At 38.2% G+C, this 27,850-nt stretch overlaps 2 long non-coding RNA genes across 2 annotated transcripts in view; one reads left to right on the top strand and one right to left on the bottom strand.

The window, feature by feature from the left end:
* Positions 1–9,774, bottom strand: part of LOC138145291 (uncharacterized) — a 171,336-nt gene extending 161,562 nt beyond the window's left edge. The window contains exon 1 of the long non-coding RNA XR_011164173.1: positions 9,554–9,774. This is a non-coding gene — a long non-coding RNA (uncharacterized lncRNA). The remainder of the gene's footprint in view (positions 1–9,553) is intronic.
* A 1,276-nt stretch (positions 9,775–11,050) lies between these two features.
* The window catches only part of LOC138145288 (uncharacterized), a 67,306-nt gene continuing 50,506 nt past the window's right edge, over positions 11,051–27,850 (top strand). The window contains exon 1 of the long non-coding RNA XR_011164172.1: positions 11,051–12,221. This is a non-coding gene — a long non-coding RNA (uncharacterized lncRNA). The remainder of the gene's footprint in view (positions 12,222–27,850) is intronic.

The raw sequence follows: 27,850 nt of genomic DNA, 5'->3' as shown, positions 1-27,850 counted from the left end.
CAAAAACTGTTGTTTTTTTCCAAGCACAGGTTCAGCACTCTTTCAGGGCATGATCAGTCAGTAGGCCTCCAACAGGCTGCAAAAATTCTCTCTATTCTGCATCGATGACTATCAGTGTAGCCTCTATCCCAGACCTTCTTGGCATGGCACCAGCAACCTTCACCAGTTTCCTACTTGCATTCATTGGGCCATTTCCCAGCTGCCTCTGCCTCATCAGTCCTCTCTGAGTTTTCGGTACATGTGCCTCTACTCTCTTTCATTCCACAAAGGGAAAGGGGGGGGGGGGGGGTGACGTGGAAGCTGCCTGAATCCTTTCCAGTCTATTTTGATCTTTTCAACCAGGGTCCTTTCAGAACATACCCACTCTAGATGCATTATTTTTTTTTTTACTTAGTTCCATTCAAATTCACACCTACAAGATCCAAGGGAGTTTCTGATGCACTAGTCCCAGAAGGGAAACATTTAGGCTTTGTCTTACGTAGATATTAATGAACATTGTTATTAATTATTATTTTATTAGTGTTTCTCTTGACTAGCAAAATAAAGAAGAGAAATAGTGTAGCTAGAAACATGACTCCCATAGCTAATGGAGGCACTTTAGTGTGCAGAAGGGATGTTTGATATTTAAGGAGAGGGAAAAGTGTCTGACCGTTCCTGGTGATTGATTAAAATGGCCACAACCTGCCTGTTTTGGAACAGAGTCAGCTATCTAGGGAGTGAGTATTAGACTAAAGGAAACTTTGGGAATATGGGAGCATTACTACATTGTGTAGTTCTCTCAGGAAGGTTCTCTTTTCATTCATGGTTTTCTGTGTATTTCCTTGGTGTTTTAGGATGGAGGGAGATGGCAGGGGGTGAGAATATGTTGTGTTCCTCTCCTTCAGATCTTTTTTAAAAATTTATTTTTTTTCATTTAACAAGTATTTATTTTCGCTCCCTACCTACTCACTCCTAATTAAATGAAAATAAAACCCTTATAATAAATTTTCACGGTCAAGGAAAACAAATACAATAGCTATGTCCAAAACTGTAGTTCTCAATCTGCACCTAGAATCCATCACACCTCTCTGTCAGGTGGGTAGCATGGCTTATCATGAGTCCTTTAACCTCCCCCAGACATCTTGTGTGTGCTGAGCACTCTGCTCTTGGTATCTTCTCTGGGACTAAAGGCTCAATTTTCCCAGAAAGGCAAGTCTGGGATGATGATAAGACTATTCAGACCCGGTTCAGGCTATGTTCCTGTCATGGCCATTGTTCTGAGATTCCACATCAGCACCCTAGAGGCTTGCTTGAGACTTCCAGATGCACCAGCTCTGTCAGCCCCACAGAAACTGCTTTTTCTTCCACGGACCTTGGGGGCTTTGGTGGAGATTGCTCATGGTTTCAGAGAACATCTGCATGTCACCACAAGGATAGCATCACAGCAAGAGTGGCCTATTCATGTCAGTACTGCTACTCCCACTAGAAAATGTATCAGTCTCAGCCCACCTGAACCTGCCATCATATCACCACCTATTTATTTTTAAGAGGCATTGGGTGCAGACATCAGTCTTCCTTGGTCAGTATGAATTAACATTGTCTCCTAACAGATCAGGCACAGGTGTTTTTTTATGATAGGGAAATTAGGAGGAGCTGCTCACAATTGGGTAATTCCCCTGATAAAAGACATGTACCCAATAATGGAAGGTTATAGATCTTTTAAAGAAAAATTCTCATCAGTGTTGAAATACCCTTTTGTGTCTAATGATAGCCATCTCTAGGGTGAGGTGCAAGGGGATGGAAGAAAAAAATTCACATGTCAATTTTATTATTATATATTATTATATATTTTAAATGAATAGCAAGTTGTACATAATAGATTTGCAGTTTCATGTGTAATCATCTTTTTTATTATACTGTGTTATGGAATTGCTTGTTTTATTCCATAAATTAAAAAATAAATATCAATGCAAGAAACATGGTCTTGCACCCCAATATTAGACAATAACTAGGGGATTGGTCACTAATGTTTTACATTCATGAATTGAAATATTTATGAAATATTTGGAGTTGGAAAAAGGCAACATTGATATATTTATGAAGAGCTGAAATAAAGAATTAAAGGCTATGTTAGCCAGACATTTCATTTTCTGTAGATTTGGCTGAATCAACAGGGCTCACAGTTCAGCTCTGCTAGCCTAGAAGAAAAGAAAACAGGCTCTTGTATAGAGAAGCATGAAGAAGAAGTAACTCAGAGAGAGAGGGAAGAGAGTACAATGGCATCCCAAATTTATCTAATTGGTAATGAATAGGGAGTCTGCAGTCTCCCAGTCTTGAGGAGTATGAAGGTCATCATGGCCTAAGATTTCTAACATGATGTCCCTAGCCATTGGGCTCAAATGCATAGACAAAATACTTCCCCTCCTCCAGTAGGGGGTTTCCCCCAAGGTTTTGGGAATCAAATATTCTCAGGAAGAAGGTGGGAGTTTCTCATCAAGAAAGTAAGGTAGAGAAATAGGATGTGGTACAGAAGGACCAAGTGTCCCCCCTAACATGATCATCCTTTTTCTTGAGACCTTTAAAGTGCCCATCCAGGGCAAAATAGAAGAACAAAGTGCTGCCTGATTTTAGGACTTTGGGATAATTATATTCTACAAAGCCAAATGATGTCTCTTATGCAAAAAGTCCACACTACAGAAAGTGGTTAGAGTAGAAGATCAATCTCTGGGAAGAGAATTATGTGATATAAATGATTCATCTAGCATGAGTGTGGCCCTAAGACTAAATAACATCACTCTAATGGTATTTAGACTCCCATGGCTGAGGAACTATCATCTCAATACTGAATGGATCCATTCAGGCCATTGTAGAATTCTCAAGCAAGAACTGCCTGTGAATGTCCAAGGAGGTATATATTACTTTCACTTTGACTATAGTAATGTATGTCCCTTAAGAGTAAGTAAGATGGCAAAGTAAGGATCTGGACCTAGGTCTCCCTAGCTCTGGTGCCAACACTCTATCCATTCTACATAACCCTGACTCTCAACAGCATTCATCAAGTATCCACAATCTTTTCTAAAAATATAAGTTTTACAATCAGGATTTAATGGGACCTTGACCATCAGCCCATTCTCTGGTCCCTAAGGCACTGAAGTTGGAATCAAGAAGACATAGGTTTAAACCCTGTCTTGAACCATTACTAGTTTTGTGACCTTGGGCAAATTGCTTAACCTCAGTGGTCTCAATCTCCTTATCTATAAAAGGTAGAGTGTGAACTTGACTTCTAACTCTACAATCCTATGATATTACAAACCATCATTTTACACATGAGACCCAGAGATGCAAAGTGATTTTCATAATCATGACACTATACAATAATAATAATAAATAAGATTGTACTAGAAACTGTGCTAAGTGCTTTACAATTATCTCATTTGTTAATCACAATAACCCTTCAAGGTACATGCTATTGTTACCCTCATTTTACAGAGAAGAAAACTGAGACAAACAGAAGTTAAGTGACTTGCCCAAGGTCACACAGCTAGTGAGTGTCTAAGGTTACATTTAAACTCATATCTTCTAGATTCTAGCCCTTGTGCCATCTAGATGCCCAGTAGTGAGTGGTTTTCTTGTGTGACTGGTAAATTACTTCTGAAAGTAATTCCATTTGAAAATGCATACGTCTCCAATCAGTCAATAAGCATTCATGAAACTCTTAGTATATGCCAATTCTGTGCTGATCACTGGGGATACAGAAAAAGGCAAAAGACAGTCTTTGCTCTCATGGGGCTCACAATCTAATGAGGGATGAAAGGTTAATGAAAGTCACCACACAAATTATTAAAGTAGGAGATCCTGTAAAAGTAGGGAGTTTAACAGAAGGAAGATTTTCTGACTTTGAAAAGGGCCTTGATGGTCTTTTTCAATGAAGTGGGGTGCCTCAATAACCACAGAGATAATGCAAAATTTATTGAAAAGAGTAGTTAGGTGGCAATAGATAAAGTGCTGGGATTAAAGTCAGGAAGACTCATTTTTCTGAATTCAAATCTGGCCTCAGACACTTCCTAGCTGTGTGACCCTGGGCAAGTTACTTAACCCTGTTTACCTCAGTTTCATTCATCATCTACAAAATGAGCTGGAGAAGGAAATGGCAAACCATTCCATCATCAAAACATCCAACAACAAAAATTGAAAGGGGGAAAATCAGGGTTTAAGAGTGTACAACTCAGGGGCAAGTAGGTGAAGCGATGGATAGATCACCAGCCCCGGAGTCAGGAGGAACTGAGTTTAAATCCATCCTCAAACACTTACTAGCTATGTTACCCTAGGCAAATCACCTAACCCCCATTCCCTTAAAAAAAATAAAAGAGTACAACTCCTAGTGGGGGGGGTGGGGGAGGGATTATATTGTAATGGTCCAGAATTAGCTAGCTATAAAACCTCTATTATCTTACAATCCAGAAAGCATATAGTAAGTTCTATTATGTACAAGGTCCTAGGGATACAACAAGAAAATAGGAAACAATTCTTGCCCTCTAGACCTTACATCCTTTTGGAGGTTATATAATATGCAAACAGATGTCTATGAATGATTATTTGTGGAGGGAAAGAAAATTAAGACCTAAGGAAGACTTCTTCCTGCTCAAACACTACTTCCAGTTAGGCTACGGGTTGGAACACTTTTCTAACATGCCCAGTTTTCACTAATTCTTCTCTTCCCTTTTCCTCTCCTTTCTTAATCCCAACACCATTATTTTTTTCATGCACCTTCTACTTTAGTCAAGTTAATCTACTTGTCACTTCCTACACATACATGAATTTCTCAGTTCTCACCCTATGCCTTTGAAAATGGCACATTTTCTCCTCTTTGTTAATCTGTGTTTCTCACTTCCTCTCAATTCGGGCTGAAATCATATTGCCCAGAAAACCCATGATTAAGTCCTCTTGACAATTCATTCTTCTCCTCTTCTATTGGTGCTCTTCTAATAACTTCGGTACTTTGTTACTACCCCATTACCTCACAACTATCGCCTGTGTAAGGGAGGATGTGATTTTCCATTACCATTCTGCCCCATTCAGTTGATGTAGTCACAGATGATAAGGTTTTAATATGGTAACAAAATGTTAAACTAACTGTAAAATTGTGGCCATGCTTTTATATGGTGTGAACAAATCCCTTGAGTGAATCTAAACGGAACAAGGCAATTGGCTGAACAAACAAATTAGTCACATCCCTTGGGACTTTAAATAGGTCGTTCCTGAGGAGTTTATAGGAGTGAAAGCTTGGGACTACTTTTTGGAAGCATCTCTTACAGGAGGGTAAGATGAGGCTATCTCAACTCTCTCCTCTTCTACTTCCATCAGCCATGGCAGTAACCTGTCCAGGAAGACGTACCCTACCTAGCAGTTTGAGAGTTCTCTCCCATTTGTCCTGTATATAGATTATTTGTACCTATTTATTTACAAATTGTCTCACCTATGAGACTATGAGATGCTTAAGAGCAGAGAGCGTCTTTTACCTTTCTCTGTATCCCCAGTGCTTAACACAGTGCTGGAAAATAATAAATATTTATTGACTAAGTTCATCAGTTCAAAAGAGCTCGAGCGGTCCATTTGAAGGAGCAGAGATACACACACCGGAGACAGATACACATAAAGAGAGACAGGCACACAAAGGAGGATGTAGCTTCAAGGAGTATGACACTTGGCAGCAGAGAAGACAGCTGGCTATGGCTAGCCCTGATAACTGAAAGTTGGGCTGCAGAGAGGACTCTATGAAGAGAGAAGGGACATCAGTAAATACTAAGCATTCGGAATTAATCATCAAGGCAAAATAGACAATTAGGAAAGCACAATGTGCAGAGCAGCTGTAGAAATGTGGCAACTCCAAACTTAGATAGGAAGCCACGTATGTCCTTCCTGTCAGAACAGGAACCAATCCTTTGGTGGCTAGCTCAGAGCCTTAGACAGGTAAGAACAGACGAACCGCCTTACTAAAAATCTTATTTGGCTGGAATGGAGAGGTCTGGGGTCAGAGACAAGTCAGAATCTGACTTCTCCTAAAGACTAATTGAGATGATAGACAGCATACAGTTGGGAGCTGCTGAAGATTTGTTCATTGAAAAACCATGCAGTGAACCAGTTAGATAGTATTATGTGAAGATTGTGTTAGCATCTGTTTGTAGACTGCATCAGAGTAAAAACTGAAGGTGGGGAAACTGTTGTAGAAAGTCTGTTGTAGTAAGTCAAATATTAGACAACAAGCTTGGACTAGATTTGGCTTTGGAAAGGACTTCAGAGAGCGTAAAAGGACCTTAAAGTTTAACCTCCTGAAAGAAGCAAGCATTGATTATGTATTTTATATTTTGTTTTCATTCTGTGAGTGATTTTATTCTGTAACCATATTCTGTATTCTATGAAACAAATGTCAATCTTTGTCTCTGAGTGAAGAAGTTTATGTGTACAAAAGTTCAGTCTCCCTCTCTTTGAAGTTAAATACCAAAGGCTTAAGCCTTCCTATAATAGCTGTTTGTTAAAGAAAAGCTCTGTTTTCAATACTCTCATAAAACATTATCTCACCATTCCTGAAAGGTTTGTGAGTGATCCTTGAGAAGTTGGACTGACTTCATCTCAGCTTTAGCAATTAAAAAGGTGTTCTTATCTAATACCTTAGGGACCAGGGAGTCTACATACCTGGATCACTATCAATGACCTCAGGATGCAGCTGGGACCCACAAATTCACAAAAGCATTCCTTAGACATAGAGAAAAGTAATCTTCATTCCACATGTGGACCATGCACACTTTCTTTAATGTAACCAATCGTGATCCCTCAACCCTGTGATGCTGGCCAATTATATGATTTTTTGTTCTGTTCTTTGCTTATAAAAATGAGTTGTATCTTCAATTCTGAGTCTTTAGCCAGAGACAATGACATTGATTCACTCATCCTTTATTAATAGGTTTGGTGCTCTATAAATAAACTGTCATCATGCTCAGATAATTGCCTCAGTTTACCTTTTTGTTAAATTTCACATGTGACACCTCCTCATCAACAATCAACATTCATTTTACACATGAGGAAACCGGGGACCAAAAATATGAAGCAATTTACTCAAAGTCATATAGATAAGCAAGAAGCAGAGCTCAATATTCAAATCCAGGTACTCTGTTTCCAAACCATTCTCTTTCCACTAACCACACTTTTTCTACAGGCACCTGGGTGGTACAGTGGATAGACTGCTGGTCTTGGACTCAGGAATAATAATAATAATAATTCATAGTAATAATAATAACTAACACTTATGTTGCACTTACTATGTGCCAGGCACTGTGTTAAGTGCCTTAGAATTTTTATATCATTTGATCCTCAGAACAACCCTGGAATTCGGAAACTGAGACAAACAAAGGTGAAATGACTTGCCCAGGGTCATGTAGCTAGTAAGTGTCTGAAATCTTGGTTCTAAATCTGTGGTTCTAAACTTGAGGAGGAACAGGAGCAAATAGATGACAATACTATTAATAGCAGTGTAGAAAGTTGAAAGAGGTAACTACTTTTACTGAGAAATATAATGAACTAAGTTTGGGATATTAGCTTTCAAGTTTAGTGGGTCATCCAAGAGAAGATGCAGTGTAGTCTATGGGAAAGCATAAGACAAGGATTTGTAGTACATGAACTCTGCCATTTAATATATGGGCTTGGGCAAGTCATTTAATCTTTTAGAGCATCAGCTTCTTCATCTGTAAAATGGAGATGATAATACTTGTACTACCCATCTATCCCACAAGATTTTTGCAAAGATCTAAAGAAATAACGGACATGAAAGTACTTTGCAATAGTAACAAACTATAAAACATAGTATACTAGATAAGTAAGATGTTTTTTGGGAGAGTAGAAATATGGTAAGGGAGACGATATCAGACATGGAGATACGAATTTACTGAATTTCAGCCATGTGAGTAAATGAGTTTCCCTAAGGGAGAATTTAAAGGACCTGAGACTTAGGGTATATTCATAGTTAATGGACTAGGGTAAAAGGAGACAGTAATAAAGACAGAGGGAGATAAGGTAGAAATAGTGTGTTATGTGGTAAGGCCCTTGTTTCTTATTAGTTTTTCAGTTTTCCCTATATATAAGATATTAACCTCCAATAATTCAAGTAACCTTTTAAGAAAGTGAGTACCTCCTGCAAATTTAAAGGGCTTGGCTGCAGCAAGTATATTTGTGTTAGAAATCCCTTCCTAAGATGAAAAATGTGCCTCCTTCCCTTCTTTACAGAAGTGGGAGACTACAGTTGGTGGACAAGGTGGAATATTGCATACGTACTGTCAATACTAGGGTGATGTGTTGGTTAGCTTTGCTAAACTATTTATGCTTTTTTCTTCTTTCCTTCCTTCCTTCCTTCTTTTCTTCCTTCCTTCCTTCCTTTCTTCCTTCTTTCTTTCCTTCTTTCTTTCCTTCCTTCATTTCTTCCTTTGTTTCTTCTTTCCTTCCTTTCTTCCTTCCTTCCTTCCTTCCTTCCTTCCTTCCTTCCTTCCTTCCTTCCTTCCTTCCTTCCTTCCTTCCTTCCTCCCTTCCTTCCTTCCTTCCAGTTTTTATAAGAACATTTTGACTGAGAAGGTAAAGCAAGAACAGAAGTTACAAAGAATCCTCCTACACTAAAAAGGCATTCTCTTCCCCTTGCACATACATATGAAAGATCCCTGGGAAGGGTGGGTTCAACTTCAAGTATAAAGCATGGCATACGTGTAGGGAACATATGGGGCAGAGGGATACTCCACAATGCTTAGTCCTAGGAGCCCTTTCTCTCTTCTTGGAATCTCCACCAAGTCTCCTTCAAGGGAAGGCATCTGCTATGGCTCATGTAGGTCGATCCACAGCTGGGCTATGTCAGGCAATCACCTGGCTGCTCCATTAGCACCAACCCAGACTGTTGTTTCTGCTACTGATTTCAGTTTCCAATTGGGCTTCTGGTGGCTTTAATGGATCTCCTAATCTCACTAGCCACTAGGATATTACCTTATCGGAATGCTTATGCATCTAAGATCAGGGAAGAATAAACCAAAAAAGAAAAAAGAGGGTTCATGAGCCCTCCATAATGGCGGGGGTGGGAGACAGGGCAATCACTGTCCTTACTCCACCAAGCAACTCATAGCTCTTCTTACCTTGTAAATGGCCAGGAAGAAAAAGCACAAGAGGGTTTTTCCTGTTTTAAAAACAATCTACTTGGGGTGGCTGGTGGCTAGGTGGAGCAGTGAATAGAGCACCGGCCCTGGAATCAGGAGGACCTCAGACACTTAACACAAAAAATAGCCATGTGACCTTGGGCAAGTCACTTAACCCCAATTGCCCTCCCAAAAAAAAACAAACCCAATCTATTTGTTATAAGGAATTGTTTTTTAGGGAGGAGTAGGAGGAGAGCAATATCTGGAAATAAAGGTGAAATAAAAACAAAAAATATCAACAATTTTTAAAATCTCCTGTCGCTTTTTTAAGTCCCTCTATTTACTGTTGGAATATTAAAGTAGCACAGGTTCTATACTTATTGCACCGGTCTCTTGGGTTTCTTCATTACCTGGCTTCTCAAGCATCACAGGGGCTACTTGGGTGATAGTTAACCTGTGAGTTCAGCAGCTTTAGGCATTCCTTAAAAGAACAATTCATCCATGTACTTCATTGCCTGTAGAATTAAAAGTCAACCTAAAAAAAGAAACACAAAGAAAGATTCCAGAATCAAAATGTGCCTGAAAATGTCTAACCAGTTGTCACACCCCAAGTCCCAAACAATCAAACGAATATTTCAGTAAAACAATTTGTGCTTGGTTACCCTGAATTCAAGGTTTATTAAAGAGCTTTATGACGGAAGTAGAATGAAGATGCTGATTAAGCCCCAACTTAGAGTAATGTGGGGGAGAGGATGACACTAGAGCATATTTTTCTTATAAACAGAAGAAAAAAATATCTAATTTCACAACTGAAACCTTTATTATTTTTATTTGTATTTTCTTCTCCATGGTTTTGTTTCTTTTTACAATGATGCTATTGAATACTATGATGTGGGATAATTTTTTTTAACTCCACAAACATTATTTATGAATGCTCTTGTAGTTTACATTAATTTTGTCTGGCATGATTCTGTCCAATTAAAACATTGTGCATGACTTCTCTTTCCACACTTGATCAGCATAAAGTGCCATGGTGTTTGTACAGATAGAAGACTCCAAAGTCATATTAAAAAAAAAACCAGAAGGTAGATAGCACAAGAAAGTCTACTAGGGCATGACCCTGAAGGTCAACACATTTGGAGGAATGAAAAAGTTAGTGTGGAAGCCAAGTAACCCAATTCTACCATCAGGAAGTGTTTCAGAATCCAACTAAATAATAACAGAAAAGTTATCACCTTTGCTCCTGGTGATGAATACTTGAACTTTACAGAAAAAAAAATTAATGAAACATTGGTAGCTGGATTTAGTTATACAGGTCTTGCTATTGATTATATTTCTTGGATCTACTTCCAGGATGTAGAAGTCACCAGTGTTTCTCTTTCGGCCTTTTATGATAAAAGGCAAGAAGTAAAGACAAAGAACATAAAAATTTTATGGTTCCATGGTCCAACTTAAAATATAATGATGACTACAGTTTAATTCTAGATTAGTCCTAATCAATCATGACAGTTAACTTTTTTTAATGTTATATCCTAAATGACAGCTCAGTATAATAGAAAGATGGATTTGGAGGTAGAAAACCTGGATTCGAGTATCACTTCCTATGTCTTCTCAAACAAATCCCCTAAGTTCTTTGAGCCTCAGCTTCTGTATCTGTGAAATAGAAATAATAATACCTATCCTATACACTTCACAGGGCTCTTATGAAAGTCAAATGAGATAATGATGCTGAAAAGTTGTGCAATTTTTTCAACTTAGCAGACTCATCCTATACTCTTTCCATCCTTGCCTGAGCAAATCTCTCTTCTCTCTCTAAACTCCTTCTTCTTCACTGGGTGAGTGAAAGAAATAATAAAGTTTTTTTTTATTTTTTAATTTTTTTTATTATTTATGTCAGAGTTACATTATGGTTCAAATTCTTCTCATTATGAGTTATAATTTTCAGAGAAGAAAGAAAACCCTAATTGATGAGCAAATGTTGCCTGGCAATTCAACTCTCAAGACACCTTTCTTCCTTTTCAGGTTCTGTTGGGTGATAGACTGGTTTCAGGAAGAGTTTTAAATCAAAGGGGGTTGTAAGAAAATAACCCAGAGTGAAAAACAAAACAGCCTTGCCCTGGTTCCCTCGCATAATAAAGTCGGCAGACACTGGTAGACAGTTGAGAATTCATTGGTTTTATTAGTATAGATGATATTACCAAGCAATCAATATTAGGGAAAGTTTCAAACTTTAGAATTCCAAGCCCAGCTCTCTCTCCATGCCTCTCCCAGCATAATTCATTTCTAGTTATTTTTCTATCCATTTGCAAAACAATTAACAAACTCAGTCAATTCCATCAAAAAACCATGTCAATTTAAGAGAAGTAGGGAGAGTAATATGATTTTGGTTATACAATCATAGATTTAGAACTGAAAGAGACTTTCCAAGTCATCTAGACCAACCTTTTGTAGTTGAGGAAATAGCAATTAAGTGACTAGCTCACATTCACATGGGTAGTAAAGAGACAGAGCAGTAATTCAAAAACCAGATCTTCTCATCACAAATTTAGCATACTTTCCTCCATACCACCCTGCTTTCATGTCATTGCAAACAAACCAACTAATTAAGTGACTATAGCTAGTTGCATTGGTGTTACCTAGACTCAGTCTGAAATGAATAAAATCTTTCTTTTTGGTCCACAGTTTTAAAAATGAGTTATGTTGCCAGCCTATTAAACCTGTGTGGTCTTACTATTGAATCACGAAACGTTTCCTGACTCTTTGGTTTACCAAAAAAAAATCTGTCCTTTCATCCTTCACTGTTTAGAACTCTGGGTGTCTAAGACAGTACATCAGCACGATCGTTAAGGATATCTTGGTTGTCTAAAGACCCTTGATCCTCTATTTTATAGGAACCTGCCATGCCTTGTTTACTCTCTTTACTAAAGACCTGACATTCCTTCCCATTCATCTTCCACCTAGAATCCTGTAACTCCTCTGAGCTCAAGAAATCAATACAGAGAACTTCAGAAAGGAGCCTCTGGTGTACTGCCCTCCTTAGAGGTGTTTGTCAAAAGTTGGAGATATTATGGAACTCAGGTACCCCACTTATTTCCATCACACAGAACTGCCTAATGCTCCAAGAAAGTTGTATCTGAAAAGCAATAGTCCCATTTAAAAGCCTTGCTGTCTGTCAAAGTATATGAATTACTATAGGACAGACCCGATTGCTAAATCTGCCCCCTCTCATGAAGGTGCCAGCTGCTGTCTGTTCACTAGCAGTGCCTCTGTCACTTTCACTTTGCATCCTAATTAAGAAGGCATCTAGAGACACATGGAGGTGCAAGTAGCAGAAGGAGTGTGCTATCTGTCATACTGTCCTACCAGATGTTCTAATGATGCTTTTGAATTTGGATGGAGGATGCACCCAGAAAGAAATACCAAACAGTGAAGCCCTTCAGCAACTACTTGTTGAAGAAAGACAATTAACCACTGAACAGCAGCTGCTAATGGGAACCTTTAGCTGGAAAACATGAAGAACATTTACCAGCTCTCAGAGGAATCCATATCCATAAACACCTTATTTATGCTCTTTATTTTTATTTTAGAATGCACAATTCATTCTTGCAAAATAGGTGTTCTTCAATTAGTCAGAGAGCTCATTAAGATGATCAGAATTTATAATCATTAAAAAAGATGAATCTGTGAGTTCATGAAGGAGATGATATACTCAAAGTTTATAGAAATATTGGACACCTTTTCTTTGAACTTAAAAAAAAATGTCCCCCAAACATCTGTCTGATAGGTTCTGGTGCTATTTTATGGTAATGGCAAGTATGAGCAGATTTAAGAACCAAAATCAGACACCGAGGCCTCCTCTAATAAGGTATTTGTATCCCTGCCTTTCCTCTTCCAAGGAGATCTTGCCTAGGACACAGCAGCATGTCAAGATATCCACAATGCAGACAATCTGCAGTGCTGTGGACATTAAACAACAGACAATAAAATCAAGAATTCTCACATTCTTATCTTGGCCACTGACCTGCCTTGGGGAAAGCACCTAATCTCCCTGAGACACTGATTTACAATAGTTCTTCATTTCCCTTCGAGTGTTATTGAGGATTATAAAGTGCTCATCTCATACTGAAACAGACCTCTGGCAAATTTCAGAGTTGATCCAATCTGCTAGAAAAAGAAACGAGTAAAAATAATCCACTAGTCATCCAAGCTACATGTAATTCTGTCCAATTTTATTACTCTAAGATCCCTTCCCTCAAAAAAAAGTATATGTAGCGCATCAAAAATGTATACTTACTCTTTTAAAAATACTCAACCATCAAATATACAAACGTGCAAATGAGAAAGAAAAACTTAACAAAAAACTTAGTTGGTGACAGCTAGGTGGCACAGTGAACAGAGCACCAGCCCTGGAGTCAGGAGGACCTGAGTTCAAATCTAGTGTCAGACACTTAACACTTACTAGAGGTGTGACCTTGGGCAAGTCACTTAACCCCAGCCCTCCCTTACCCCCTCCAAAAAGACAAAAAAAAAAGTTTACTTGTCACATGGTAGAACTTAATAAATTAACAAACAACAAAGTCCCATCCCCCAAATGCTTTTTGTTCTGTATCCCTTTCTAGTTTTGTTGAAGGTCCTCCAACTTTATTTTAATTCCTTCTTTAAATATAATTCTAGTCCATATGAATAAAATTTTGGTTCTGTTGGTCTCACTTAGCATCATCATTACCTATAGACCTTTACAGATTTCCTCACATGCTTCATATTTGTCATTTTTTAAATACCGTAGTTTCTCATTATATTAACACACCCTAATTTAGTCTACCATTCTCTAGTTATTTTGTACTAATCTTTAATAAATGCTCTGCTTAATCAGAAAATAATTAATTACAAGCTCTCCATCAATAATAAGGATACAGTCATCTAATGAACAGTCTCTATCTCAGATAGGAGACAAAGATTATTGAAGTACTTCTTAGAAACATAAAATTACACCAATGGAAAAAAAAAAAGATAAATCTCCCTATTCTCTTTGTTTTCAATCTTTCATCTTCTCTCTTGTCTTATCCTCTTCTCATATCTCTCCCCCATCATTTTTTTCTCTTCTATTATTACTCTTCTTTATTCCAGTCTTGCCTTTTCCTTTTTCTCTCCTCTCCCCTTTCCTCTTTCCTGTCTTCTCATCTTTCTCCTCCCCTCCTTTATTCTCCTCTCTTATCTTTACTCCTTCCTTTTCCCCTATCCTCTCCTTTCTTTTTTCTCTTCTCTCTTACAATCTCTCCTTCACTTGGATAAAATCTTGTGCAGTTGAACATCATATGACTGAGATTTTGTACTTCTGAGCACTGGAGCAATAAGACCCTAGAGGGAGGATATAAGGATTTTGAAATTTTTTGGTATTGGCTTACATGAATAACATTAATTATTCAAAAATTACTGTGTAGTCACTCTTCTAAAGAACACTGTATGAAGAGTTTGGGATCAAGACAGAAAGAAGGAAAGGATCAAATGTGTATTAAGCACCTACAATGTATCAAGTATTTTCCAAATATTAACTGATTTAATCCTCGCAACAACTCTAAAAGGGAGGTGATATTATTATCCTTATTTTATAATTGAGGAAAATCAGATAAACAGGTTAAGTAATTTATCCAGGGTCACCCAGTTGTCAGTGTCTAAAGTCAAATTTGAACTCAGGATTCCTGGTGCCATATCCAACATTTTATCCACTATCCCACCTGGCTGCTTCTAAAAAAAAAAAAAAGGCATTGTCTCTGTCCTCAAAAAACTTACTATTGGAGATAGTGGGCCTCGTAGCACTTAAAAGCCTTTAAAGAACACTTAAAAGCTAAGATTATATAGTCTTTTATATATGAATATAAACAAGTATGAATTAATATAGTGTGGACTTTGTTCCTCAGTGCCGAAAGAAACTTTTATATTAACTTATTAAACTCCCATGGTGTACTATTGGCCTTACCCAGCAAGCATAAGGTATCTGATATTACTGCAGTGAATACAGGCAGTCTTGCTTACACAGCAGCCTGTCCCCAGCATTATAAAAGGAAATTAGTATAATCCCATAGATATATCACTAGAAAGCAGGTCAAAGGGGCCTCAACCTTGGTGCCAGATTCAGTTCTGATGACTTTGGATACTTTCCTTAACGTCTTCATACCTCCAATGAGCATTTTTTAAATTTAGAATCACAAAGATGATATATAAAAAACACTTTGAGGTCCTCAGAGAAAAACTCTATGTAAATGAGGCCCTCCCTAAGGCAGAAATCAGGTTTTCCTACCACAGGCTAAATCATTATCTTCCATATAGATGCACCCTGAGCCCTGGAGTGTAACTTTTCCCACTGTGAGATAGAAAGTCTACAGTACCAATGCTAACCTATTCATATATTTGCCAGAATGAAGGACTGTTTGGTCCTTGAGAGGGCCCTTAAGAGGACCAGCAAGAAAAAGAACAAGATGCACTTTCTTAAACTAAGAGTTCACTTTTTGATATGTTAAGAGCCACAAGGGAAACATTCTATATAAATTTCTATTTTGATAAAAATTTAAAAGGGTTGACAAATTGACAAACAGATGCAACATTATAAAAGCAGGGTGAGTAAAGACTAGAGAAAAATCTTAAAACACAAATCCGTTTACGAAAAGGATCAAATATAACCCCACACACATATAAATGACCCTATGCACATCTATGTCCTACCTGAGTAGCCAGGAGCTCCACCCACAAAGCTGACTCCAGGTTTAAAAAGCCAAAGGTCAAGAGGAGTTGGGATGATAATCAATTCAAATCATTGGATCAAAGATTTAGAGCTGGAAGGGACCAGAAATCTAATCTCTCCCATTCCCCCCCCACCTCTTTTTTAACATAGATAAAGAAACTAAGGACCAGAGAGGCTAAATGACTTGTCCTCTGCCTGCAACCCTATTTACTAAGGATTTTAATAATAATAGTTTAAGAGACCTTAGATTTCCATGTAGTCTAACTTCTGCCCAGTACTTTACAACATTCATGACCTGTGATCATCCAACTTCAAGTCAATTTAATCAATGTTTAGAAACAGTGCTTGGCCTGAAGTCAGGAAGATCTTCCTCAGTTCATATCTGGCTTCAGACACTTGCAAGCTGGGTGACCCTGGGCAAGTCACTTAACCCTGTTTGCCTCAGTTTCCTCATCTGTCAAATGAGCTGGACAAGGAAATGGCAAACCACTCTACTTTCTTTGCCAATTGAGGTCACAAAGAGTCCAACTGGACTGAAAACCTACTGATGTTCAAAACATTGTGTTAAGCACTCGAAATACAAAAACAAAAGCAAATCAGTCCCTGGCCTTATGCATTTTGCATTCTATTGGGGAAGATACAACACATACTTTGATAAAGAATATTTTGCTGGAAAAGAGAGGACTAACTGGAGGGATAAGGGATGGATTAATGGGAAATGTTACCTTAATAGAGACTTGAAAGAAGACAGAGGCAGATAGTTAGGTTATTCAGTGGACAGAGTACTGGGTCTGGAGTCATTGTTCGAACAAGGTCTCAGACCTTAGTTAGCTATGTAACCTTGGCCGAGTAATTTAACCTTTGTTTGCCTCAGTTTCCTCAATTGTAAAATGGAGATAATAATAGCACCTTCCTCCTAAGGTTGTTTTGAGGATCATAAATAAGATAATATTTGATAATTATGTATCCAGAACATAATAGGTGAGACATAAATATTATCTATTGTTATTATTGTTATAAGGAAAGGTAGTACATGAAGAAGGATTGCATACCAAGAATGGGAAATGGTTGGTATGAATGAATAAAGGAAAATAAGGAGGCAGGAAGGAGAGAAGGAGTATGAATTACAGAAAGTACCTAGCAGTCTAGTTTGATTGAAATGAAGAGATAGTGAAGGGAAATAGCATGAAATAAAGTGAGATAGGTGGTAGATAATAAGTACCCAGGTCATGGAATGATGAGGAGTTTGTATTTTACTCTCAAAGCAAAAGAGAACAAAAGCAGGATTTTGAGAAGAGAGAAGTGATATGATCACACCAGGGTCTTAAGAAGGTTATTTTGGCAGCTGTCTGGAGGAGAATGGAAAGAAAGGATAATAGTTAGGATAAAGTAACTCTGGTGTTGGGGGATGAGGTTCTGAATTAGAGGGTTGGCCATGTGAACAGAGAGAAGGAGACAGTGTGGAGAGACTTGGTACAGGGAGAAATGACAAGATTAGACACAGGTGGTGGGGGTGTTGAGAAAGAAGGAAGAGTCAAAGAATCTTTCCCTCTAGTAAAATATAAGCACCTTGAGGAAACGGGCTATTTGTTTTTCTGTCTTTGTATGCCAATCACCAACTATAAATCCTGGAAGTAGTTACTTAGTGAATGTTTGTTGAATTGAATTAACTGAAGTTGGGAGATTTGATAAATAAATAAAGAAAAAAATTAATAGAAAGGATCTAGCAAGAAGATACCAAGTTATGTTTTGAACATGATGAATTTGAGAGATCTATCAAAGTAGAGATGGCCAGCATCAGCTTATGATGAGAGAGCTCAGGTAATTTGGTGACAAGCCGTGTAGAACCCATGGGAAGTGTATGCGACCACAAAGGAAGAGAGTACTGAAAACCAGATGAAGGCCCAGGGTAGGGCCTTGAGGCATATCCATTCTAAAAGGGTGGAACTCAGATAACCTCCTAATGGAAAGAACAGGGTGGAAGGCAAAGGAGGAGAGAGTATACAGGAGCAGGATCCAGTCCACACTATCAAAAACTAAAGACATTAAAGAGGGTAAAGTTACCTTGGAGAGAGCTATTTCCAAAAAGTGGTTGGATTGGGAGTCCCGTTGTAAGGGGCTGAACCATGGAGGGGCTAAGGATATGGAGACACTGAGGGTAAAGGATTGCTACCCGGATTTTGGCAGTGAAAGGGAAGAGAGATGGAGAATGATAGCCTGAGGGAATGCTAGAATCAAGTGAAAGTTTTTTGTAAGGGTAGAAAGAATTGAATATCCTCTTAGGCAGTGGGGGAAAGAGTCAGTAGATAAATTGGGTCCTGGATGGATGGATAAGAGAGAGACATAGACTGAGAAATGGAGAGAGACAGAGATAGAAACAGAGACAGAGCCAGTGAGACAGATATAAAAACAGGAAAGACAGGGAGAGAGACCGTGATACAGAGAGACAGAGAATGATCCATAAAGCAAGTTCCCAGAGGAAACTTGAATGGGAAAAAAAAATGGAATCAAAGGTACAAGTAAAATGGTCAGCCTCCGGCAAGTAGGGCCACCTCTTATTTGGAGACTGCAATAAAGAGAATGGGAAAAGAAGTAGAGGTTTTGAAATGTGGAATAGAAGAGCTTGTGAGGGATAACCTCAAATTTTTTCAGTAAAATAGAAGGCAAGGGACAGGGAAAGCATTAGGGGTTTTAGGGTCCAGTGCCTATCCTAGTGTAGGCACTTAATAAATGCTTGTTGATTGACTGAGAGAAGAGAAAATTGGGAACAGATGCTTAAGAGAGTAGGATGGAGAATTACATTTGGTCTGAGAAGACTGGGATAAAAAGCTCAAGGATAGGAAAGACCCATTCCATTTTGGGGCAGCCTTAACTTTGAGGAAGTTTTTTTATTTCTACCCATTGACCCTCTTTTGGCCTCATACTTAGTGCAGTTCTTAAGGAAACTTAAGCAAGTAATATCCACAAACAATCTCAATTTAAAGCCTTTCTTCACAAAAGACTCCTTTCCTTTCCCATCAGCTAAACTGAAATTACCCCAAGTCTTGTAATAAGTTATTGAGCTGTTTATCTGCCCACCCTGAGCCATTAGGTCATAGAATTGTTGAGGTTTGGGGGTTTTTTTTCTGTGAAACAAGAAACTTGTTCATTTGAACTTTGCCCTTTAATTAGTGGAAGCTCCTTAGAGGTTGGTGGTCAGGCTTCAGAAAGGATAATAGAGTGGGTCTAGAAAATACTATAGTCCGAAAATTAAACATTCCTTCCAAATATTTCAGGAGATCTTGAGCCTTGAAATGCCTGCCAACCCCCTGAGCGAATCAATAGAGTAACACTGAGTATCTGACTCAAAATTGCCCATAGAAAGGTTCAGTTAATGAAAACCCACAGTAGGCAATAGGAGTGCAAAATAAATAAATCCTTCAAAAAGAATGGATTTCTCCTTAGCCCCCTCTGCATTCAATGGACACTCCAATAAGCAATTAGATCTCAGCGCACCAACACTACCTCAGCAGGAAGCTTATACAAGCCATGAACTGACAAGTTTCCCTTAGTAAATTTTGGAATATAGAAACTTTGTCAAAGGAATCATTAACTTTTTAAAAGAGGTTTCATTGTCATCTTGCTTGGTCCATGAAGAATTTTCTGAAATTTTCTTTTGCAAACCAGGGCAACAAACATGTGCTTTGGTTTGTTTCATTAAATCCATTGTTTGTGTATTTATTTTTTTTAAACAGTAGACAGTACAGGGAACTTAATGTTACAGAATATAAAATCATAACACTTTGGAGCCAGAAGCACATCTTAAGGATGTAGTTTTCCTAAGGGGAAATAGCATGAAATAAGGCTGGATAGGTGCCATGCAATAAGAACCCAGTTTGTAGGACTTAAATACTAAATTGAGAAGTTTGCATTTTACTCTAAATTTCTCCTTCATTTCACCCCCTACAGAAGAGTCATCCATTATAGCAAAGATTTAAATAGGAAAAAAAGAGGAAGATGAAAAATTTCAGTAAACTGATCAATATATTAAAAAAGAATGATAATCATAATCTGACAATACATGCCATCCTCCACACCCAAGGAGTAGAAAGAAGTATTTTCTCATATCTTTCTTTTTTTTTTTGCAACATTCACTTTCGATTGTTTTATGGTGATAGCTCTTTCCATTTACATTTCTGTGATCATTGTGCCTATTGTTTTCTTGGCTCTGCTTCATTCTGCATCACTTCATATAAGTTTTTCCATTCTTTGTACTTAGCATAGTCATCATTTCTTACAGATCAGTAATATTCCATTATATTCACATAGCAAAGTTTGTTTAACCATTCCCCCATTGAGATATCTATCTCATATTCACCAAAATATTTTCAGCAATACTTTTTGTGGTACCAAAGAACTGGAAACGAAGTAGATGCTTGCCAATGGGAGAATGGTTAAACAAACTTTGCTACATGAATATAATGGAATATTATTGATCCTTTAGGTATAGATCTAACAGTAGAATATCTGGGTCATAGGTTATGTATATTTCAGCTACTTTATGTGCATGATTCCAAATTACTTTCCAAAATGTTTGTACTAATTCACAGCTCTACCAACAATGTGCCACTATACTAATAGTGTCTCAATCTTTCCACATCCCCTCCAGTGTTGAAGTAAATGATGAACAAGTTCATGTAGAAGCTTCTCAGGATCAGGTGCATTGAAACCAAACAATCCATTAAAGGAACTTGCCTTCACAATAGAAGGTTAACCTCTAGTTGGGAAAATCCAGGGTTGAGAATTGAGATGAAGAGTCCAAAGTCTCTCCCATACATATGAAAAGAGATTTACAAATTCTCCTTGTACCTTTGGATGAGATCTAGGGTAAGCCTTGGGATATGAGAGCAAAAATAATGAGGCAATCCCTCCAGAAAGTTTAGCAATCCCTAGATTCCTTCGTGCAGTGGTCAGTCTTGATGATAACTGCTTGAAGGCAAATATGTTCTTAAAAAATGAAAACTGAAAGCTGCATGAACTTCCATGGGTCTAAGATAAGGAGGTACTTTCCCTAAACGTTCACCATGTTGGTTTTGACAACAACAGCAGTTTTGTCCCTGACACTTTCACTAAAAAGAGCAATTCTAAGAACAATCCCAGCCCAGGCTTTAAAAAAAAAGTCTTATTTCCAGGAAGAAGATGAAAGAAATTGAGGCAAAGATTAGTTTGGTGGGGGAGAACTTCTACAGATGTATATAGTTTGTATGTATATACCTCCATATGGGGGCCATTGTCTACCTCCTGGAGGGCAAGGACTGTTAATCTTCTATCTTTGTATCCCCAGGTCCTGGAAGTCCCAGCACAATGTCTGGCATGTTAGGCACTTGATAAATGCTTGTTGATTGAGATCAGCATGAGATCTCCAGCTTTAGCTTCCTCTGTGGAAGCTGAGGACACTGGACAAATCATGGCATCAATCTTTCAAAAAGCATTTATTTAGTGCTATGTGTCAGACACTGTGCTAAGCACTGGGAACACACCAGAAAAGGTAAAAAAAATAATCTCTGCCTTCTCAAGAATCATCCATTCTAATGGAGAAGACAACATTCAAATAACTGTGCACAAAGAGGATGTATACAGCATAGATGGAAAGTGTTGTGAGAGAAGACACTAAATATTAGGGAGACTTGGAAAGTCCTTCCTGCAGAAGGTAGGATTTGGAGTGAGGGAATCCAGGGAAGTGAGGAGAAGTGAGGAGGAGGACCTTGGAGGACATCCAGTGCCAATGAATGGTGGCAGGAGATGGACTGTTCTACGTGAGGAAAAGCAAGTATGCTGGTGTAGGTAGAGTAAGAGTTTATGGAAGAATATCATTTTTATTATTACTGTCTCAAGAAGGGCAGGGAAAGGAGGGACAGATAGAATTTGGAACTCAAAACATTTTTTAAATGTTAAAAAATTGTTTTAACATGTAATTGGGGGAGAATAAAATGTATATTTTTAAAAGAATGGGGGAAAAAAAAGGATTTATGGGAGGAAGTAAAGTGTAAGAAGATCCCAAAAGTAAAAGGAGTCAGGTTATAAAGAGCTTCAAATGCCAAACAGAGTAATTAATATTTTATCCTGGAAGTAATAGGGAGCTACTGAGAAGGGGAGTTACAGTGAGACCCATGGCTTAGAAAAAACACTTTTTTTTTTTGGCCTTTAAGAAGTTTACATTTTAATGAGGATGAGATACATTTATACAACTAATAGAAAGTAGAACAAGGCATATCAAAGTCCAAAGCGGTAAGAAAAGTTTTGAGGAAGTCTATTGTGGTACCTTGAACATCTAATCTCTAAAAGGTGATCTGGAAATCCATTCCAGAAGAATTGTGCAAGATAAGGTTAAAAATAAGATGGGCAGGGAATGAGACTCCAAGGAAACAAACCATAGCTACAAAGAAAGGGAAGGTCTATGCTCATCTAGGGGATGTTTGTGTATAAGGAACAACCCTCTGGTAGTCTTAGTATTCAAATTTAGGAAAAACACTTTGACAGCTGAGTGGAGGGCAGATTGGAGTGGGGAGATACTTTCTCAATAGCATCAGTTTGTCTGCTGTAGAGGGCTCTAAACTGATCTTGGAAGTGGGCATTAATTAGAGACTTTGATCTGACTGTTAAGCCTGGGGATTTCAAACACAGAGTAATATACCACCACACAAGGCTGACATTTCTTGATCTTATAAGAGAGTGCTCTATGTGACATTTTCATGCTTATGTGTGACACATTGGGTTTTCCACTGTTTTAAAGTACTAAGTACCTCATTTCTGCTCCTTAAATAAAAGGATCACAAAAAGAAATATATCCTGGAGCATAGATGGGGAATTTCCCCTACATTAATACTAATAGCTCATCTTTATATAGGACTTTATAGTTACAAAATGCTTTCAAATGTGTTGCTTCAGAATGCATATAGTGAGCAAAACAAGGAGAACAATTTATAGGGGGGTATTTATACAATGACAACAACATTATTATGAAAAACAACTTTGAAGTACTTTATAACTCTGTTCAATGTGTTGATAAACCATGGTGCCAGGGGACTGAAGATGAAGCATGCTTCTCACCTCCTGCCAGAGATGGTGATGGATTTAAAATATAGAATAAGACCTCTATTTTTAAACTTGGTGAATGTGGGAATTAATCTTGCTGGAATATGCATATTTATTATGAAGGTTTTCTTCCCCTTTCTTTTCAATTCAATGTGGAGGGAAAATTAAGAGTAAAAGAAAATTTTGATTAAAAAAACAAATGCATTCTATCATCAGAAATTCACAACAATGCTGTGAGGTGGGTAAAGCGAACATTAAGATACCCATTTAATAAACAAGTTGAGCCTGAGAAAGGTTGAGTCATTTACCCCCAAAATACAAGGCTTATGGGAGTGTATGGGGTATTCAGGGAGGATTAGTCCCTCTGGTGTGAGGGTTTGGCCTGCCCTTTTCAGAACTTTTGTCCTGAATTGAATGAAAGACACCTTTGCTGTCTACATTTCACCCAGCTCTCACCTGTGACTCCAAGAAACCGTAGCATATGCAGTGATCACAACCTAGTAACCACCCAGTAAACCTGACTAGGCAGATGAGCTAAACCAGATTGAAGGTAACTGACAGGTGTCAAACCTGTTGGTGAGTGAGGAAGAGGTCTACACCAAGCATATGAAGACTTCTCCAAGTGGAATGGGTGTATTAGAATGGATAAGAACAATTTGTTCCCATGGCCATAAAGGTGGCTGAAGCAGGTACTGTGGACTGCTTAGAGCTTGGTCAGACATTGAAGATGCCAAGGTCATCCATTGCATTTTGGGCCATCACCAGTCATCCTGACTCTTGTCCTGCCACTGGACTTCAATGACCCAGGAAGAGAGTGAAACTGATGATTTCGTGCAACTCTATGTCACTTAAATCCAATTCATGAGCAAGTCAAGACATCACCCCACGATGTCATTGGTCCTCCTCCAAAACAAAGGACAAACAACAATAGCAAGGCTAATGAGTGGCATGACAACGTTTTTTTTTACTCGAAGTCTAATTCTCTTCCTGACATAATCCTCTCTATTATCTGTATATAATCCTGCATCTCTAGCAAAAGTAAATGATGCCATCTATATTGAAAATTGAGATCATAGGATCACAGATCTTGAGCTAGAAGAGACCCGAGAGACCACTGAGTACAAGTCTTCACCCCTTTCAATTTATTGATGAAAAACTGAGACCTAAGAAGATTAAGTGACTTATCAAATGTCACAAAGGTCATAAACAGCAGAGACAGGATTTGAACCTAGGTCTTTCTGATTCTAAATTTCAGGGCTCTTTTTAATCCCAACAGCATTCAGTATTGGGGGGAAGGGGTTTATACAGGGGATGGAGTACCAAGCTGCCTTCCAAGATGTTTCTAGAGAGTTGGAAAAAGCCTAAAAATCCATCTAGTCCAAACCCTTCATTTTGCAGATGAGGAAGCTGTGCACTCTCCTTGAGGGCACAGACCATGTTTTTGCCTTTCTTTGATATACCCAATATTTTACACACTACCTGGCACATAGTAACATAATTAGCCTTAATACTCTTATTGGCAAGTACCAAGGAATGGCAGTAGTGTTTGATTTGAAATTCAATGCTCTCTCTACCACACCACTCTCATAGATATTGCTGTCTGCTCAAAGGTAGGCAATGTATATATTCCATAACTGTAAAAGAGGAACAAATCTGAAACATCCTCAATAAAAGTTTTTTTGATTGGTTCACTACATACATAATACATTTGAAAGCATTTCATAGCTCTAAAGTCCTAATACTAGCGGTATTTAAAACTCATCAGCAGGAACAAGCTGTGGTATATATGAATACTATTGTACAATAAGAAATGATTAACAGACAGATTTTAGAAAAACCTGGAAAGATTTATGCAAACTGATGCAAAGTAAAATAAACAGAACCAAGAAAACATTGTACACAGTATCAGAAACATGTGTGAAGATAAATTATGAATTAGCTCTTTTCAGCAACACAATGATTCCAGATAAGTACAAAAGAATTCACGAAGAAAAATGCTATCCGTATACAGATAAAGAACTGATGAACTCTGAATGCAGATCAAAGCATTTTTTTCACTTACTTTATTCTTTCTCATGGCATTTTTTATCTTTCTTTTTTCACAATTGTGACTAATATGGAAACATTTTTACATGATAGCACATGTATAAACCATATCAAACTACCATTTTCAGAAGAGAAGAAGGGAGAGAAGAAAGGAGAAAAATTTGGAACTCAAAATCTTGTAAAAATGAATGCTAAAAACTTTCTTGACATAACTGAGGGGGGAAATATAATACTATTTAAAAAAGAAAACTAATTAATGTAGAAATGTGTTTAATCTGGCAATTAAACTGTATAATTTCAAAAAATAAAATTCATCAGCAGAACTATTCACACACAGTTTAGTAATTATACTGTAATTCAGGGTTCAGGTTACTAGAATTTTGAAACAGGAAACCTGACATGTTGCTCCCAGGATCTGATCCATGGACTAGCATCTGTCTGAGGAAATGCTGCAAGTGATGGTGTCACTTATATGGAAGAAATCCTAAGCCTGTATGTAAGGACCTTTCTTTCTCCATTCCTCCTCATGCAAGTGTTTCTCTGCCCTCCAGGGAGGCAGTAGAGCTTGCCTGGGCTCCTGCTAAGCACCTCTGGTTACCCGCCTTGATACCTGCTGACCTTGTTTCAGGATAGCATACTAAGAAGATAAATGGCAAAGAGATTTTTTTTTTTTCCAAAAGAGGGGACTTATTATCTTTTCCCGTAAACCTACTGCCTCCTCCACACTGTTCAGTGTCTGTTAAGGGCACCACCATCCTTCTAGTCACTCCAGTTCATAGAAACATGCTCAACTCTTCCCTCTCCCTCACACCCCCCATATCTATCTGTTGCCAAGTCTTCTCCATTCTACTCCCCAGTATCTTTCACATCCATCATAGGACACCAACCTCACTGAGGCCCTTATCACCTCTCACCTGTGTTATTCTAACAGACTCCTCATGGGTTTCTCTGTACCTCTCCCCTTTCAGTTCTTACCTTGCCCTTAGTCATTAAATGGACTTTGCCTCAGACAGACTGAGGCCTGGGCCAGACCTTAATTTAAAAAGGTTAAGGTCACCAATTGCATTCCAGGCCGTGCCCAGTTGCCTTGGCATTTGTCTTGCCGCTGGACTTCAATGACCCTGGTGGAGATGAGACTGATGATTCTGTACAGCTCTGCCTCACTTAAATACAATTCAGGCACAAGTCAAGACATCACCTGAGTGATGTCATTGGTCCTCTTCAAGAATGAAGGACAAACAACAACAATAACAACCACCATGCTCAACATCGGGTTTTGCTTTTTGGAGGGCAATTGGGGTTAAGTGACTTGCCCAAGGTCACATGGTTAGTTTTTGTGTTAAGTGTCTGAGGCCGGATTTGAACTCAGGTCCTCCGGACTCCAGCGCCGGCACTCTATTCACTGCACCACCTAGCGGCCCCTGATGCTCAACATTGTTACCAAAACAATCTTCCAGAGGCATAGATGTGACAATGTCACACCCCCACCACTTTTCCTCCACCACCCCCATTCAAAAGCCTTCTTCAGTGGCTTCCTGCTACCTCTATGACAAAGTAGAAATTCCTCTCCAAGACACTAATAGACCTTCACAACGTGGCTGTGGCCTATCTTTCCAGAACATATCACATTATTACTCTGTGCGTATTCTACACTCCAGTCAAACAAGCCTATTTGTTATTCCCTATTTCAAACATTCTATTTCTGCCTCTGTGTCTTTATACAGTTAATCTTCACAACCATTTCTGTGTCAGGTTGTCTGAACTCTTATTTTACTTTCATAATTTTCTCTGATGTAAGATCTTTCCAAAGTTCCAGTTTGATACTAATTTCCCTCTTGAAATATTAGAAAACAGAAATTCCCTACCCCATCACTTGGATAGACCAAGCCCTCGGACTCCAGCTCACTCATAATTCATTTCTCACTTTTGACCACATAGAATCTTTGTAACGATAGCAATGCTAAGGCATGATGCTAATTACTGAACTTGTAAATTTCCTAGGTTCCTGAACCCATTTGTACCTCAATCATATTTAGTTATATTGTGGTTTTCTATTTTAGGCTCATGTTCTCACTGGGCAGAGATTGTTTCTTTAGCTTACTTTGTAGGGGACCTTGGGCATGAGTGCTACAAGGCTAATGATGAATTCATTTGCCCAACGATACACAGTCATGATGCCAGTTTCTCAGGGAAAATGTCTCTGGATGGTTTCTGGTTTTTATTTTAAACAAAAGGGTATTTAACAGTTTTTATCCTCATATATTAGTTTCATTTCCAAGTACTGTCTTTTCAAAATGATATTATTTTTCCTGAGCTTTATAATGACTTCTTATATAGTGCCAGAAGGAGAAATCTACAGTTTTGATGATGAAGACAAAGGAAATTCTTGAAAATAACTAGTTTTTATCAGAACTAGAGAGGCCAAAAAAAATATTGTATATTTATTCACATTTCCCTCCTAAAGAAACCCTTCAGAAAGAAGCTATAACTTTGATTTCAATAAGATAACTTAGTTTTCCAGAAGAAGAAACTGGGGCATTATTTAGAAGTTCCTAGTCCAAGATCACAGAGGAAGGTAAAGCCATCAGTAGACTCTTTTCTTTTAGATCCAGAACTCTGCTTTTAGGTCACTGCTCTCTCTGCAGAGTCATATTCTCTTTATTTAGAGTTATTTTATTTTCATTTGTATTCAACTTCTGCCTCTAGCTTCCTTCACAACATAGCTCAGGTGCCATCTCCTACACAATGCTTTTTTCTAATCCTCCATGAGTGGTCAATGTGTTTCCAGCCAGAATTAGATAGGGGAAGGAAGGAAGGAAGGAAGGAAGGAAGGAAGGAAGGAAGGAAG

This window comes from Petaurus breviceps, unplaced genomic scaffold, assembly GCF_028583685.1.
Source record: "Petaurus breviceps papuanus isolate PSGF00001 unplaced genomic scaffold, PetGlider_PUasm1.0 90734, whole genome shotgun sequence".
NCBI classification, from domain to species: Eukaryota; Metazoa; Chordata; class Mammalia; order Diprotodontia; family Petauridae; genus Petaurus; species Petaurus breviceps.
The sequence above is the reverse complement of the archived record's forward strand: the minus strand, read 5'-3'. Positions and strand labels throughout refer to the sequence as shown.